We start from the raw sequence: 17,951 nt of genomic DNA on the forward strand, positions 1-17,951 counted from the left end.
ATTTAGTCCCCACTTATTTTGAAATGACATGGGCTTAAAAATGTTAGTGTGGGGAGTGAAAAATTGGATCATTTTGTCTTTGCATCTGAGTTTTAAATCCTGAGTAATTCCCTTTGGAGTGTTGCACCCACACAGTTTGAGAAAGTCAGCGTCTGTTGAAAGAAGTCATTTCTGGCTTCATAGCATATAAATTCTGCATAAATGGTTCATAAGTGAAAACCCAGTTGTGGTAGAATTTGTATGTGGCTTAATTAATTTCACTTTCCCCACTCTCTAGTAATTGGTGGGAGAGTGTCTTTGCAAGTAGTTGATACTTCCCCATAGAGACCAGAAATGGGGGAAGTACCTAGTTAGGTCACTTAGCTTCTGAGTCATGGGTCTGCAGAGTTCACAGTCAAGTGGAGGAGGCTGGAAGGGTTTAACTATCAGGAATGGTGATAGGTGGGAGACAGCACCGAGAGGGCCCAGCTGTTCCCCTGCTGCATGAATAACTTTTAAAAATTGCCCTAGAGTAGGTGACCTGTTGGATTAAGCCTTAAGTTTTTTTTGATGGGAAACTCTTGTTTTCTGCTCTTTAGCTTATGAATAGGCATCCAGAGACAAGGTGCTCTATTTGCTCTCGCCTGCTTCCATTGGCTGTAAAGGTGAAAAATCCATTTAAAAGGACAGGTTAAAGTGCAGTTCCAGAGCCACAGACCTCTAAAGGTAGGGCCAATTTTATTGCTTTTATTTTGTTCTGTCTGGGCAGAGTAAACTGAACCAGTAAACCACCTCTCTGAACTTCTGTGTGCTTAGTTGCTCAGTCATATTCAGCTGTTTGCAACCCTATGAACTGGAGACCACCAGGCCCCTTCTGTCCATGGGGATTCTCCAGGCAAGAATACTGGAGTGGGTTGCCATGCCCTTCTCCAGGGAATCTTCCTGACCTAGGGCTCGAACCCAGGTCTCCCGCATTGCAGGCGGATTCTTTACCGTCTGAGCCAGAGTCCTGTTCTTTTGGCAGCAAGAAAACTGGCTAGTGCCCCTTAATTAAACTGGGTATCTTACAGCCATGTTTGCCTGCTTCTATTCTTCGGATCGTGAGGACAGACACCATGGCTGGGTCCGTCGACAGCTTAATGCCTTGTGCGTGGAATGATTGTTTGGGTTTTGGTTCATCAAAAGACGAAGGCACCGTGGCAGGACTTGGGTGTGAAAATGCTCGACTATTTTATGTGTCTTAAGAACTCCAACGAAACTTCCTGTCCACGGTGAAAACGAATGTCAGCAACTACGTAAGAAGGTAGAAGACTGGAAGACTCAGGAGAGGTGTGTGAAGTGAGTCCGAGCTCACTAGTGGCTAAGGAGACGTGGCGACAGGCAGCCTGCCCGGAGTGTGTCCCTTGGCGGGACGGCCCCGGACAAAACGTGTGGACTGTGGCACACGGCCCTGTGGATGTCGCCGCCCGTGCCCCGCGCCTCATGGCTCCCTTCCCGCAACCTCCATTGGGTCTGCAGTGGGGCCGTAAGACCACGGGGGTTAGGGAGGGACACGTGTGGCGAGGGTAGAGGGTGGGAGTGGGTGGAAGAATAAAGGATACGAATTGAAAGACACCAATATCTCTTTTTCTCCTTTTTTCAGAGTATCTTCTCATTTATTAATTATAAGGAGCCTAACAAAACTGATTCTACCTTATTTCTATTTCTAAAAGATAGGAAACAGTGCAGGCAGTGAACTCATGCTAAGTTAACTTCCCTTACTGCAAACTAGTTTGGCTGCCCTATGAAGTTGCTCTTTGGTTATGTCTAATGTTAGTTCTTTTGGAGTTGGTATTCTGCATCGGTAACAGTATTGTTGTTAAGTTGTCCTACTCTTAGGACCCCATAAACTGCAGCATGCCAAACTCCCCTGTCCTTCTTTATCTCCCGGAATTTGCTCAAACTCATGTCCACTGAGTTGGTGATGCCGTCCAACCATCTCCTCCTCTGTCGTCCCCTTCTCTTCCTGCTGTCAGTCTTTCCCAACATCAGGGTCTTTTCCAGTGAACTGGCTCTTCACATCAGGTGACCAGAGTATTGGAGCTTCAGCTTCAGCATCAGTCCTTCAGTGAATATTCAGGTTACAGTGTGGAGAACACTAGCTCTGAGCACTGGCCCAGTCCATTTGGCCACTAAGGAAGCCAGCTGAGAGGTGCTGTTGAAGGTCGCGTTGCAAGGTGTGTGATAGGGCTGCAGCTAGAGCTAAGTGTTCACCTTTTGTTAGGCTGCGGAGCCTTTGTAAATTTGGGGGTCGAACCCTGTTTCAGAGCCAAACTAAGTTGCCAATGAAATATTTAGAAAAAAATCAGGGTGAAAGTTTGTGTTTAAGCACCTAGTTAGTCCTAGCTTGTCTGTTTTGGGGTTTTATGTTTTTGGAGGAGAACAGAAGAGTGGCTTTATTGCTTTGCCACACAAAGGGGGACCACAGTAGGCTAGCACCTCAACAACTGTGCCCCCCTTTCTGGTGAGTAGGGAGAGGCTGTATAGTCAGGCAGAGGTATGGGGCAGTAGCAGTCTTTATTCCTTCTGGAAAGTTGCAAAAGGGTGGATTGCTGACAAGATTAAGGTGTGTGCAGGGTCTTAGATGGTACCATGAGCTGCTCTGGTCCCTTGCCTGCGGTAGGTCACCCCTCGTTTGAATCAGTACAAATTAAATAAAAACTGTCAGTGTGTATGGGCTTCCCTGGTGGCTCAGTGGTAAAGAATCCGCCTGCCAATACAAGAGACGCAGGTTTGGTCCCTGGGTTTGGGAGGATCCCCCCCCGGAGAAGGAAATGGCAACCCACTCCAGTATTCATGCCTAGGAAATCCCATGGACAGAGGAGCCTGGTGGGCTACAGTCCATGGCATTGCAGAGTCAGACACGACTTAGGGAGTAAAGCAACAATGTAGGCAACGTACGTGTTTTTCTTAATCATCAAACCTATAGTGTGTTCTTGATTGTGGAATCTTTGAAACTGGGCCTGTTCAAGGGACCCTCCTCCCTACCCCCAAAATCAGTGCATGTATTAGACTTGGAGCTTAAACTGTGGTGATAGATCCTAATTGCACACATCTATAAAGCTGACACACATCTATAAAGGCTTCCCTGGTGGCTCAGACGGTAAAGCGTCTGCCTACAATGCGGGGGACCCGGGTTCGATCCCTGGGTCAGGAAGATCCTCTGGAGAAGGAAGTGGCAACCCACTCCAGTACTCTTGCCTGGAAAATCCCATGGATGGAGGACCCTGGTAGGCTACAGTCTATGGGGTCGCCAAGAGTCGGACACGACTGAGTGACTTCACATCAAGCTGACACCATTGATGCAACATTTTATGTTCTTGAGTTTTGTAAGGTCTTAGACTTTTTCTGGGGCTTTCCTGGTGGCTAAGAGGTTAAAGTGTCCGCCTGCAATACAGGAGACCCAGGTTCAATCCCTGGGTTGGGAAGATCCCCTGGAGAAGGAAATGGCAACCCACTCTAGTATTCTTGCCTGGAGAATCCCATGGACAGAGGAACCTGGTGGGCTACCGTCCATGGGGGCGCCGAGTCGGGCACGACTGAGGGACTTGACTTACTTAGGCTTTTTCTGAGGCTAAGTGGTTTAGTCCAGGAAACAAATCTGGTTATTGCCCATGACCCTAAGGAAGGTTGAGCTCTCTAGTGATGAATTGGCCTCGTTTTCCTCTCCTTGGCACTCTGTCTGTCCCTCCAAGTCGAAGTTAAATCGACCTTCTGCTGCAGTTGCTCTGCCGTCTGCCCGTCCAAACGCATGCGGCACGTGCGCGTGAATGGAAGCAAAGCTCTGAGTCTGTGGCAGCTCTGCAGGCACACGTGTTGCACAGCACGCTTACTGCAGGGTAGAAGTACAAGAAGCCAGCCCCCTCCTGCATCTGTGTGAGAGGCCCGTCAGTGCTGGAACAGGAGGAGCTTGTTGAGAGGGGGCTGAGCCGCCGCGTCTGAGCAGGACTCTCTCCCTTCGCTAAAAGGCAGTGACGTAGCAGATGAGATGAGCCCAGCTGTTCATCCCTGTTTGTCAAGCACCTGCTCTATGAGGCCAGAAGAAAGACGATGTGCCCAGACGGGAGGCAGGCCATGACTAGAGAGCTCAAGGTACTGGTCTCACTTCCATTGGCCATCCTGGCACCAAGTGGAAAGTCGGGGGATGAGAGGACCCTAGCCCAAGCTGGTCAGATAATGGCCCTCCTGGGGAGGGGATATTTCACCTGGGTCTTGAGAGTTAACTACCCAGTGCCCAAGACTGCATTTGGCTTCAAACTTGCCTTAAAAAAAAAAAAAAAAGTTAATTTCTAAGTGAAAAGGAAGTAGATAAAATAAATTGGATGATAAATTTGTAAATATTTGTGATAAAGGCATAAGGAGTACTCAGGGGCTTCCCAGGTGGCGCTAGTGGTAAAGAACCTGCCTGCCAGTGCAGGAGACACGAGAGAAGCCGGTTAGATCCCTGGGTCTGGAAGATCCCCTGGAGGAGGTCATGGCAACCCACCCCAGTATTTGTGCCTGGAGAATCCCGTGGACAGAGAAGCCTGGTGGGCTACAGTCCATGGGGTCGCAAAGAGTCAGACCCAAGTGAAGCGACTTAGCTTGCACTCACAGCACTCAGTGTAAGAGAGCTATAATTTTGCCTTGGAAATTCATCCAATTACCAAATGAATCCCCCGAAACTGCTATTGAGATGCCTGAGGTTTTTCTCAGTACTTCGCTACTGACATCATGTCCTACTTTTTTTTGTTCTTTTTACCATTTTTCATGAGCCATTCCTTATTCAGAGTTTCCACTTGAACTTAATAGCAGAAATGGGTTTGGAGTTCCAGGCCTTGGAAGGTGCACCAGCTACAAAGGTACTTAGGCAGGCGGAACTGAGGCTGGCAAGAGTCATCCCAACAGGCGAGGGCCTGACTGTGCCCATTGTCATGCAGGACACCTCCGTGAGGCCTTGTAGCCTTTTAAGTCTTCATTTCCTTGGCTGTAAATCAGGCTTAGCAATGCCAGTCTTCAGACAAACAGGAATCAGCTGTGGTGATAGGTGACCTGCGTGAAGTGTTGACGCCCCCAGGACTGTTACACGTCCTTCCTACCCACTCATTCTAAGTGAACGCGCCTCTTCCACTCATCTCTCCGCTTCTGGGCTGGTTTTGGTTATTGTTCAGTCGCTCAGTCGTGTCCGACTCTTTGCGACCCCATGGGCTGCAGCACGCCAGGCTCCCCTGTCCATCACTGGCTTTGCTTAAACTCATGTCCACTGAGTCTGTGATGCCATCCAGCCGTCTTATCCTCTGTCGCCCCCTTCTCCTGACCCCACCGTGACCACGCAGTCACCAAGCCCGCCTCAGTTTAGCCTTCCCAGCCAAAGCATCTCTGTGTCACAAGAGGAAAAGTGACGATGGTAAGACACGAGCAGCTGGGCTCCAACGTAGACACACTTCCAAAAGGAGCTCCTGTGTTGAAAACCTGAGTTCTGGTTGACAGAAAACACAAAAGGAGTTGCTTTATCCTACTTTTAACGGACAGTAATCCACTCCAGAGAGACTCAAAACTTAACCACTGATAATGGCAGATGTCTTTAAGAAAAGTCTGGCTAGCAAATGAATTCTTTCGTGTGCAGGTAAGCACACGTAAGGGCCTAAGGATGAGCCCTAAAACCAGCCCAACATCCAGTGTCAACCCTGAATATTCATTGGAAGGACTGATGCTGAAAGTGAAGCTCCAATACTTTGGCCGCCCGATGGGAAGAGCCGCTTCACTGGAAAAGACCCTGATGCCGGGAAAGATTGAAGGCGGGAACATGAGATGGTTGGATGGTGTTACCAACTCAGTGGACATGAGTTCGAGCAAGCCTGTGGTGGGGTCAACAGCTGGCACTCGGAAATGGCAGTCCCGGGAGGCCTCCTGCCTCCACGTCCCAGGACAGAGTTCCCAGCGAACTTCCTTAGCGCTCACAGACAGCTTTAAGGGGTGGCAGGCAGAGGAAGGACGAGCATACTCTAAACCGTCCCTCCCTCTTCCCCCCAGGAACGGGCTGGGTGTGCCCTTGCACTGTTGTGAGTACACGGAGGCGCACTTGTGGCAAGAATGCAGTTGAGGATTGCCTGCCTCTTTCCTTAGTGACCGTCTGACCAAGTCCTACCCAAGGCAGCGCTGGCCCTGAGGCTGAAGCCATCACCCCACGACGTCCGTCTCTGTCATCTGCTCACCCTGCCCTGTGCTCATTGAAGACTTGGCACTTAAACTCCTTTCTCTCTCGAACCCAGGCCACTCCACCCTTGCATCGTCTCAGGCGCGGCAGCCTCTTTATATCTTGGCCTCCGAAACCCCAGTCACCTCCCCTCCCACCTCTTCAGCCACCACATCCTGGTCCGCGTCATCCCTGGGAGCAGGGCCACCCTTGGCATCTCAAACTCCCAACATCCTCTCGTCTCCAACTCTCGTCCCCTCTTCCCTGTTACCCCTTCGTTTCAGCCTCAGACCTTCTGTTTTCTAATCCCTCTTTTCCATCCCAGAACCCCATGAGCAGTTACCAGCATCCTCCGGTTCCCTTGGCTTCCCTGGTGGCTCAGACGGTAAAACATCGGCCTGCACTGCGGGAGACTTGGGTTCAATCCCTGGGTCGGGAAGATTCCCCTGGAGAAGGAAATGGCAACCCACTCCAGTACTCTCCATGGACTGAGGAGCCTGGTGGGCTACAGTTCATAGGGTCACAAACAGTCAGACACCACTGAGTGATTTTCACTTTCACTTTTTCTTCCAGGTTCCCTTACTGCTTACGGCACATGAAACGTCCCTGTTGGGTCCATTCACTTCCGACCCTGTACTTCTGCAGGGATCTTCTGGGGGCAACGCCTCTCACGAGTGTAGATTTCTGCCATGACTTGCGTTCCCCGGCGTCGCCTGAGCATTCGATGCTGCTTGACGTTTCTTTTCCCTGGTCCTCACTCTGGCACCTGCGCCACCATTTTGCTCAGCGGATTCTCGAAATGACTTTTCTCAAAGCTCATAAGAAATCTGCCTGTGTCCTCTCTGTTCCCTCGCCTCCCCGCAGTGGCCCAGCGCCAGCGTCCCCTGCCTCAAGGCAGTTGAAAGGATCCAAATTCGTTCCCTCAGACGCCCAGGGTCCCCTCGTGGCTGCTCCTGGCTGAGCCCGCGTTCCCGTCTCCACCTGCGCTCCCCCTCCTCCCATCCCGGGGACCTGCCCTGCGTGCGCCCCGGGCTCTCTTCCCGTGGCGACGTCTCTCCCTGTCTTTAGAAACAGGGCTCTCTCTTGACCCCATGTCCCCCAGGAGTCACTGCCCGTCTCCTTGCAGTCCCAGCCAAGCCCTGAGAGCAGGTCTGCGCTGACCGTCTCCGCTCCATCTGTTGAGCCGCAGGTACCGCATCATCACGTGCGGTGGAGCCCGCAAAGGTGAGGCCTTTCTGACCTCGCTTCTCATCCTCGTGCTCATGAGGTTCCCAGACCCCCTCCTCGGCTCTGCCATCCCGTTCATCCACCTGGTCTGCCTTCTGGCCTCTGGCTTCCCCTCCTCCTGCCTGCTGCCCTGTGTCCCCCTGAGTCGCCCGTCCTCGTGGCCTCGACAGCCGCGGGTGGCTGACGATTCTCAGCTGCCTGTGGCTCTCCCCGGAGCTCTAGATCCACATGCACTGTCTGTCCTCGGGGGTCCCTCGGGGTCAGTCCCTGCACCTGCCCGCTCACCAGTCATACCCACTTGCCCGGGACGGAAACCTGGAAACCATCTTCGACTCTCTTGGCTCCGTAACCCCCACCGTCAGCCATCAGGTTCTCCTAAATCTTTCTCACACCAGCTTTTCTCTTTCCCCGCCATCCCTGCTGTGCTGCAGGCCCCGTCCCACCGTCTCACCAAAACCTTTGCCAACCAGCTGCATGACCTGCTCCAGCCCTCCTTTCCCAAGGCTCTCCGGAGGCTTCCTAACCTGCAGGTGGAACCACATCATTCCAGTCGAAACTCAAAGTTTGGAGCCGCTCCTCCACCAGGCGTTTCAAACGCGCAGCCTTGTTTTCCACCCCTCCTGCCTCCCCCAGCTCCAGTGGTTCAGACCTTTGTTTTCAGGCTGGCCATTCTCTGCCCGGGAGACCCTTTCTCACCGCCTTCGACATTCCTCCTCTTCCAAAGCAGCTCAGGTGGCATCTCTTTTTTTAATTTTATTTTATTTTTAAACTTTACATAATTGTATTAGTTTTGCCAAATATCAAAATGAATCCGCCACAGGTATACATATGTTCCCCATCCTGAACCCTCCTCCCTCCTCCCTCCCCATACCATCCCTCTGGGTCATCCCAGTGCACCAGCCCCAAGCACCCAGTATCGTGCATCGAATCAGGTGGCATCTCAAAGAAGCCTTCCCTGGAAGGGCATTTCCGTAGCATTCCGCCCAAATTGCTATCATCGTCCTCACCGTGAAAGTGACCTGTTAACCTTCCTGCTTGTCCACCAAGCTGCGCCTTCTTTGAGGGCAGGGGCAGTTTCTCTTCTGCCTCCAGCCTCGGAGTGGACCAGGGCCAGCCCGACGCAGGACGTGCAGTCGGCCCCACCGGAGCAGAAATGCCCAGCGCTGCCCCTCCCAGTTTCGTCCTCCACCCGCACGGCCTGTGGAACGCAGAATGGTTGCATGCCATGTACAACTGAATCACCTTGCTGTACGCCTGGAAACTGCCACCACACTGTTAATTAGCCAAACTCCAGGACGAAATAAAAAGTTTTCTAAAAAGTCCCATCTCCTTAGCTGGGCTAAAAGGGAAATGTGGCATAATAGGGGGAAAAAAAAAAGAAGTTTCCATGAGACAGACCCAGATTTTAATAGCGTTTCCACTACTTATCGGTTCAGTGATCTCGGGTGAGTGTTTTCACTTCTCTGGGTCAGTTTCTTTTAAGTCTTCCTTGTTTATCCGAAATTCAAATTTAACTAGGTGTCCTGTATTTTGTCTGGCAGCCTCATCGTGGAATAATACCTCACTTTTCAGTCCTCTTCTTTTTCCCTCTGTTAAATTTCTTTTTTTCCTTGTTTTTAAATTTCTTTTTTGGGGGGATGGGGCTGGGGGAGAGGGGGGCCACGTTGCTCAGTTTCCCCAGCAGGTTTTGGCCCTGGCATTGAAAGCCCAGAATCCTAACCACTAGGCGACGAGGAAACTCCCTCTGGGCCAGTTTCTTGATCTGCAAGATCAGAATATTACTATTCAGGATTGTTGGAATGTTTGAAATAGTACATACAGTGCTCCTGGCGTGTGTTTGTGTGTGTGTGTGTGTTAGTCGCTTAGTCGTGTCGGACTCTTTGCGACCCTATGAACTGCAGCCCGCCAGGCTCCTCTGTCCATGAGATAGATTCTCCAGGCAAGAATCCTGGAGTGGGCTGCCATTTCCTTCTCCAGGGGATCTTCCCAACCCAGGGATTGAACCCGGCTCTCTTGAGGTGCAGGCAGCTTCTTTACCATCTAAGCCACCAGAGAAGCCCCCTGGCATGTAACAGGCACTAACTAAATCTCCTCATCTATGACTGCTTTTCTATCTCCCTTCTCCGTCCTGAGCCCCTCCCCCACACCGCCTCACAGACGTGTCTGTTGATGGAAACACCCCTTCATTTTCTACACCTTTGTTCACGCTCAGTTCATTGAGGAGTGCCTTCCTCACATCTCCCAACCTCTCCACTCCCTTCCAATCTTGCCTCAAGGCCTCCCAGGCCCTCCAGTTGCAAAGAACCCCCTCCCTGGTCTTCTGTTTCCCCAGAGCACGTAAAAGTCCCAACCTGCTGCACTGTCCAGTTAGCTGGCTTTCACTTTTAATTCCTTGTAGACAGTTCCTGGGAGAAGGCAATGGCAACCCACTCCAGTACTCCTGCCTGGAAAATCCCATGGATGGAGGAGCCTGGTAGGCTGCAGTTCATGGGGTCGGGAAGAGTCGGACACGACTGAGCGACTTCACTTTCACTTTTCACTTTCATGCATTGGAAAAGGAAATGGCAACCCACTCCAGTGTTTTTGCCTGGAGAATCCCAGGGACGGGGGAGCCTGGTGGGCTGCCGTCTTTGGGGGTCACACAGAGTCAGACACGGCTGAAGCGACTTAGCAGCAGCAGGAGCAGCAGACAGTTCCTGAGTTGGAAGCTTCTGGAAGGCAAGGATGTTTCTTCTGCTTTTTTGTGGCTGTTCATGCATCTGAGTGCTCAGAGCCTGGAACATCCTAAGTGTTAGATAAACAGTGGTTTACTCAGATGGGAGATGTGGGGGACAGGAAAAGGCTGCTTCACAGGCTAAGCAGTTGGCAGAGTCTTAGCGTAATCAAACTCTCAGGGAGCTCTGAATTTAGCTTATTTCGTTGTTGTTCAGTCACTCAGTTGTGTCTGACTCTTTGCCACCCCATGGACTGCAGCATGCCAGGCTTCCCTGCCCTTCACTATCTCCTGGAGTTTGCTCAAATTCATGTCCAATGAGTCAATAATGCCACCCAACCATTTATCCTCTGTTCACCCCGCTTCTCTTGCCTTCAATCTGTCCCAGCATCAGGGTCCTTTCCAGTGACTCGGCTCTTTGCATCACGTGGCCAAAGTATTGGAACTTCACCATCAGTCCTTCCAATGAATATTCTGGCTTAATTTCCTTTAGGATTGACTGGTTTGATCTCCTTGCAGTCCAAGGGACTCTCAAGAATCTTCTCCAGCACCACAGTTTGAAAGAATCAGTTTTTCGGCTCTCAGCCTTCTTTATGGTCCAGCTCTCACATCCATACATGACTACTGGAAAAACCATAGCTTTTACTATACAGACCTTTGTTAGCTTACTTGTCCTTGAGATTTTTTGAGTACTATGAATTTCCATACATGGAAGCAAGCAAAAACTGTCTGGAAATTAGATGTTCTTGGAAGTTCAAACAGTGAAAAATCATTAGTTTATCATGTGAAAAAAGTAAAGAGTATGTATAGCTTGTCCCAAACTGTTGATTCAGCAAAAACAATTGTTCAGGTTTTTCTGTAACATCTTACAGAAAACCGGAACAAACTTTTTCGCCAACCCAATACCCAAAAGTGTATATTTCTAGTTATTTCTCAAAAGCATATTGAAACATGAAACCCTTTAAGGAGACTGTGCTTTGGAAAAATAGCCTTATTTTGACCTGCCGGGTAGAAGCTCATACAATCTTTCCTCCAGCCCTCTCAGAGCAAACGTTACTACCACAAGCAAAGTCCTGGTGCCACTGCCACAGCCAAGAATCCACATAAACCATTTCCTGTCGAAGTAAATGCCTTATTGATTCATGTATTAACTCAGTGGTCAGCAAGTAACAATGCTGCATGCATTACAGGCAGACAGAGGTGTTTTATAGATCTGCTCACACACATCTCTTCAGCCGTTAAGTAGTAGCTTCCCTTGGATGCGATGCTGCTCATCCTTTTTCCCCCCCCCTCCAAACCACTGAATTCTAGATGCAGAGGCTACTGGATGGGAGACTCAAGCCCAACCACTTCTGGCTCCACCCAGAGTGGGCGCAGCCATGTTCCACTGTGACTTCATGGGGTCAAGGGTTCCCAGGACTCCTCCCTGTCTGTGTTCAGAGCTGCAAGCCAGTCCCTGCTTGCTTGCACGTGTGTGCATCTCTTAAGTCGCCTTTCCCCATCCCCTGTTCAAACTGTGTGTTTTTTAGGATCCAAATGTAGTCACTTACCTATTACGGACCAAAAGTAGTAGTTCAGTCTTCACCTGATTGGCTGTGTCTGTCATAGGAGCCTATGGAGGTGGGAGGCGTCTGGACTGTTATCCATCACGTTACTGCGCCAGCTCGATATTGGCAGCCGACTCACGTAGCCTTTACACAAACTGGGGTTGCACATCAGAAATCCCTTCCAGAAATAGCCTCGAGGAGTACTTGAACACGTGGCTGTATGTCACACGGACATACATGTGTGCATTTGTTTAGCAGAAGACATCGGGTTTCCCTGGCATCCACTCTGGTGTCCGCTGGCAACCACCCTCCTCCCAGACCCTGTGCCCTGCCCTTTCAGAGCCTCAGTATCTTCCTTCAGTTAACAGGTAGAAATCTGCTCTTTTGGGATAAGGGGGTGGAACGACCTTAGCTCCGGGGTTAAGTTATGATCGGCTAAACAGTCTTACTTCCTGTAGCCAGTGATGGGTCTGAGGCATTGGGGAGAGGGAGAATGTGTCCCAGGTCTGGCCAATGAAATGTCAGAGGAAATGTGTGTCATTAGAGAGGCTCCTCTTCCCTAATAGAAAGGCAAAGCCCCAAGAGACAGCCCCTGTTCTTCCTTCCTGCCCAAAAACCGGCGTGATGGCTGGGACTGTGTCTTCATTTCATGACTGTGAAGAAAAGGCTAAGGGGATTGCAGAGTCAGTGGTCAGGCGGCCCTGTGGAGCCGTGAACCCACAGCGCTCACTGGACTTCTTGTATAAACCCTGGTCCTGGGGTACGAGGACCTTGCAGGGGTGAGACTGTAAGTCATTCCCTTGGGGAGCAAGAGGAGGGGAATGGGATCAAAGGACGTATTACTCTCTGGGTGTCTAAAGTGTCATCTCTAGCGGGAGGTGGGAGGAACTAGAAGATTGGGGTTGACAGGTATACACTGTTGATATAGTGATACTATGTTCAAAATAGATAAGTAATGAGAACCTGCTATACGTGTTATTCTTTTAGTGATTTCAAGGTCCATCCGTATGGGGCCCACGGAATATTATTAAAGCACAGGTTTTGTATGTATGGATTTTTTAAATTTTGTAGATGTTTTTAATATGAAAAATGCTATGATATATTAATCAAAAATGTAGCACATATAAGTACATACTATAACCCGAACTTTTAGAAAAAGTGGAAAGTAAACACGTCAAAACTGTCGTTTGCTTCTGGGAAGGAGGGTTTTGGCCCGTTTTTATTGTGTGTGTTTTTTTTTTACTTTGTGTACAGTTATCACATACGCCTTTTTACATTTAGTTTTTTTTTTTTATTGTAGTAAAAAGGCACAAAATTTGCTGTCTTCACCGTTTTTACGTGTGCGGCTCATTGGTGCCGAGGACGTCTGTGTAGCCACGCATCCCATCACCGCTGTCCTTCCCCCCGGGCTTTTTTCATCTTGCCAAACCGAAGCTCTCTTCCTGCTGAACAGTAATCCCCGACTCGGACTCCCCACAGCCCGCCCCCGACACCCACCTTTCCCTCTGTGTCTCCTACCACCTTTCTGTCTCCGTGAACTTGACTGTTCCAGATAACGTCGTTCGTATCAGCGAATCATGCAGCGTTTGTCCTTTTACGTCTGGCTTATTTCACTTCACAGAGTGTCCCCAGGACTCATCCGCGTCATGATGCATGTCAGAACTTCCTTCCTTTCTAGGGCTGAATAATGGTCCATTGTATACATACACACACACACACACACACACATATCACATTTTACTAATCCATTCATTCCCTCAGTGGATAATTGAGTTTCCTCCACATTTTAGGTGTTATGAATAATGCTGCTGTGAACATGGGTGTTCAATTAAACACGTATTTTATAAGCATGTTTTGTTTTTCTTTTTTTAATAGCAGATGAAGAAAAGCTTATGAGAGCCAAATCATGTATTTTGAATTGGTGCTTGAATTTTTCACTTGGTATCAGATCTTTTGAATATTTTAGCCAGCCGTAACCTTTCCCTATCAAGAGGAAAAGTGATGGCTGGGAGCTTTCTCCCCATTTAAAAGAATAGTGAAGTGGTTAACCGTTTTCAAGCATTCCACCTACTGCCTCCTTCCCTCGTAGTTGAAGAGTAAGTTCTTTGACGTCTCACCACCTGGAAATGCTCCCCTAGTGCATGCTAGCCCCCCACCCCTGAGACTGTCCCTGGGAATCACTCGCTGGCCCCACACCTCTGGGTGTTGCTCTGGCTGTTCACCGGGTGCAGTGGCATCATCACTTTCTCAGCAAACTACACAGAAGGCGAGAAAACATCGAGTCAGGTCACTGGGAGGTCCTGGATTCCATCCCTAGTGGAACCATTCCTCAGGGTATGTCTTAGGCCTCCCTGGTAGTTCAGCGGTAAAGAATCCGCCTGCAATGCAGGAGACCCCAGTTCACTTCCTGGGTCTGGACCCCTGGAGAAGGGATAGGCCACCCATTTCACATTCTTGGGCTTCCCTGGTGGCTCAGCTGGTAAAGAATCTGCCCGCAATGCGAGAGACCTGGGTTCTATCCCTGGGTTGGGAAGATCCCCTGGAGAAGGGAATGGCTACCCAGTCCACTATTCTGGCCTGGAGAACTTCATGGACTGCGTAGTCCAGCAGGGAGTCCCAAAGAGTCGGACGCAACTGAGCGACTTTCACCTTCAGTTTGAGGTCACTAGATCAAATGCTCCCACATAGCAGTCACCCACCCTGTTAAGCACCAGGGGGTCAGGGGAGGACAGGCCCAGCGAGTACCAGACGCTGTCCAGGGACCCTCTCATTTCAGGCGGCGTTAGAATTCACTCACTTGGTGGGAGTTGCAGAATTTGAGTCCAGAGAGGACTTCCCTGGTGGCTATTGATTAGACTTCCAGGCTTCAGTCCCTGGTCCTCAGGCATCTAAGATCCTGCAAGCTTTGTGGAGCAACCAAAACAAATAAAAAAAAAAGAATTTGAGTCCAGAGACCCTAGAACTGATTTCATCCAGCCACTTGAGGCGTTCAGGCAGTAGAAAGGGCTTTTTCCGCGCTCGTCCTGGTTAATGGCCATCCTCCGTGAGCTCTGATCATCAGGCCAACCCAAGTCAGCCCTGGCCCTGACCTCCTCTACACACAAGCCTCCCCTCAGCCCCACGCCTCCACTCCAAGAAGCTCTGCAGTCATGTCAGAGGTGCCCCACCCCTCCCCAAGCTCCATCTCTGCACCCTGGACCCTTCAACCTCCCCTCAAAGGCCAGCGCCAGCATTCCAGCAGGAGGGAACCCCTCCATTCTGATCTGTTTACGTTAAGTGGAGCCGCAGGCTTGGGGTTGTGCTGTATTTGTGGAATGCTCCCCTTCCTCCCTCCCTCCTGCTCTCCGTCCCATCCCCCCCACCACATCAACAGAGACAATCTGTCTTATGTGAGCGTGAAGACAGGAACAGGGAGTACACATTAGTGATGGTTACCTTAGGCGAGGCAAGGGAGAGCCTAAAGAATTGGAAACAAACTTATCTACTGAACTCTGAGCAAGTGGGAAGATAAGAGGCAGCACACAGCTGGGGCACCAGGAAGCGGGGTGAGAAGCCAGTGCTTCGAGGCTCTTCCCGCCGGATATGGGTTACATCAGCCACTCCGGGCAGAGTGGGAGCCTGCTTCCAGAAGCTTGGCGTATCTCTTATATTCACTGCAAAGGAAATAGAGTTCTTATGGAAGAACAAACCCAGCCCTCCCTTCCCCACTCCAGCTGCTCGCTGCCCGATGGGGCTATGGCCCCATCGCCCGCCGCTCTCCGTACCAGCTCTCCATCCTCGGTCCCTTCCTCTCTGCCTCTGTCTCCCTGGCTTCTTCCCCTGCTTTCCTCTCCTCGTTTGCCGGCTTCCCTTTTCCTGTCCCCATATGTTGTCCCCCCACCCTTCCCTGCTTCACTCCTTTCCCCACTTCTCAGCATAATGTATACACTTCACACTTGTTCTATTTATCGGCTGTGGCTTTGTGTGTTATTAATAGAGCAGTAGATGAGTTATGGCTTGGAGCTTTTCTTCCTGCTAGAAAAATTCCAGCCCAAGTTATTTCTTCAGTCAATGGGCTTTAATTGATTTTTCTCCCCTGGATCAATGGTCTACAGGAAAGCTCCCCACCGCCCCGGGAGATACAGGCCTGGGAAGGGGACCCAGAAGGTCTGAGCTCTGCCGGAGCTGAACTCTGGCCCCCTCGCCCCTACCTCCTGCTGCCCCCACTGCCCACCCATGGCATCAACGGGTCTTCTCCCTCCCCACCCAGCCCCTAGACCAGCAGCGGTGGGTCTTTGGGGAGCTTTTCTCCTTCTCCCTCCAGCCTCGGTGCTAGAAGGGAGGATGGACTGGGAGCCTCCTTTCTTGCTTCCCAGACTCCCTGGGAGCTGGGCTTCTGAGTGATAACTGATGCTCAAGTTTGGAAGGCGAAAGTGTCAACTTTGGTGTGTGCAGGCATATGCAGTGTGTGAACGACAGGCTGAATTTAAAGTAGGGGGTGGCAGTGCAGTCAGGTGGTTAGCTGGCTTGTTCATTCATTCGTTCGTTCTACCCCCTCCATGACGCTGAGGGCCGTTTTGCTTTGGGAGTTGGAAAGACGGGTTCCGGACGGAGACCATGTCCAGTCTGCTTCCCATATTAAGCACTCCTTCCCCTGTGTCCCTCCAGCACCACCCTCCCACCCCTCCCCACTCCGTGGAAGGCTTCCAGGACTTGGTTTTCTGGCACCAAGATCACAGAGACACCAGCGAGTCTATGTCCTTGCCTCTGTTTCCTGGGTGCTGGAGGCAGCAGTCACCCTGCTTCCTGATCCCTGGGTCACCTCCCTGCTGAGTCACCTCCCTGCTGGTCACCTCCCCGATGCACACCCTTGAACAGTGCTGGTGGTGGCCTCCCAATTCCCCACCTTCCTGGTCTGGGCCCTTGTTGGTGGGTCCCCCAGTCGTGGATTTCTGGTCCATTGCTTTCAGTCCATCAAGTGATTTTGTAAACTAACCACTGCAGAGAACCTGCTAAGGAATAACTATTTCCCTGACCAAAACCCATGTGCTGAAATCCAGTCTCCAATGTGCTGGGAAAGACTGAGGGCAGGAGGAGAAGGGGACGAGGAAGGACAAGCTGGCTGCATGGCATCATCGAGTTTGAGCAAGCTCTAAGAGATGGTGAAGGACAGGGAAGCCTGGCGTGCTGCAGTCCACGGGGTTGCAAAGACTCAGACGTGACTGAGGGACTGAGCAACAACATGCCGGTGTTAAGACTTCGGGGCGGTGATTAGGTGAGGAGGGTGGAGCCCTCCCAAATGGGATTAGTGTCCTAATGGACCCCAGGGAGCCCCTCTGCCCCTTCTTCACCTTCTGCCCTGTGAGGACCAAGAGGAAACAGGCATCTATCTGCAGCTTGGAGGACAGCTCTCAGAACCCGACCATGCCAGCACCCTGATCTCAGACTTCCGGCTTCCAGAACTGTGGGAAACGAGTATCTGTTGTTTACAAGCCGGGACTGTCAAAGCGGCCGGGACACTAACTGTCCACGTGGGGCAGCCCTCGCCTCCCCAGTACTCCTCTCCCCTCCCCCAGGGTCACAGTTCTGTGCCGCCTTGGGTGCCTGCTGTTTCTCTCTCCTCCTTGCATTGTTAGCAGACGGCGAGTTTCCCAGGCATTGCACGGAGAGGTGTTGAATATGGGAACTGGACATCTTCCTGATTCCCCACGGCCCTCAGCATTGGGAAGGGGGTAGAACTAACTAACCAGCTTGTCACTCACTGCTTTAAACTCAGCTGATCAGTTACATGCTGCACATGACTGGGTGGGTGGTTGAAGCTGGCCGGGCCCCTCCCTTGAGCCTAGTTGCTGGTTGGTTTTATGAGGCTCTGATCCCACGTGCCACCCAAGCCCTTGGAGGAATTCTAGCAGGACCTGAGTCAGGGGTGTGGCTCTGTCCTCAGGGCAGGTTTTAGGTCGACCTCAGGGACAAACTCCTCCTTCGCCTTAAATGAGGCTGGAATCTGTATCAACCCCAAAGTTGTAAAACAAACAGGAGCTATTTCTGGAACGGAACAACAGCCTTGAGATGCAGGTGAGGGATGCTCTCCCGGATTTGCAGGAGAGCCAAGTGGGGCCAACGGGGAGGGAGGCAACTTCCTGGAGCTACTTCACCAGGCAGCCCTTCCATTGGGAACCTGCAGTTTTGAGCTTTGAAACCACCTTAAAGCCTGTGATCCAGGCACAGGAGTTAACTGGGACAGAGGCTGGGAGGGCCGGGGGAGAGGAGGCCGAGAGGGCCAAGCAGCCAG

General features: G+C 51.0%; 2 long non-coding RNA genes across 3 annotated transcripts; both read left to right on the forward strand.

Annotated features, from left to right (window-relative positions):
- Positions 1–2,784: 2,784 nt before the first annotated feature.
- LOC102395109 lies at positions 2,785–8,771 on the forward strand. 2 transcript variants are annotated; one of them, XR_006640350.1, is made up of 4 exons: positions 2,785–4,110; positions 6,031–6,578; positions 6,767–7,417; positions 7,852–8,771. It is a non-coding gene; the product is annotated as an uncharacterized LOC102395109 (long non-coding RNA). The 2 variants fall into 2 exon arrangements; XR_006547173.2 differs by having other exon boundaries at positions 6,767–8,771.
- Positions 8,772–12,054: 3,283 nt separating this feature from the next.
- On the forward strand, positions 12,055–13,530 carry LOC112580780. The gene is made up of 2 exons (XR_003105089.3): positions 12,055–12,467; positions 12,981–13,530. It is a non-coding gene; the product is annotated as an uncharacterized LOC112580780 (long non-coding RNA).
- Positions 13,531–17,951: the final 4,421 nt, after the last annotated feature.

Source organism: Bubalus bubalis, chromosome 20, assembly GCF_019923935.1.
Source record: "Bubalus bubalis isolate 160015118507 breed Murrah chromosome 20, NDDB_SH_1, whole genome shotgun sequence".
NCBI lineage: Eukaryota > Metazoa > Chordata > Mammalia > Artiodactyla > Bovidae > Bubalus > Bubalus bubalis.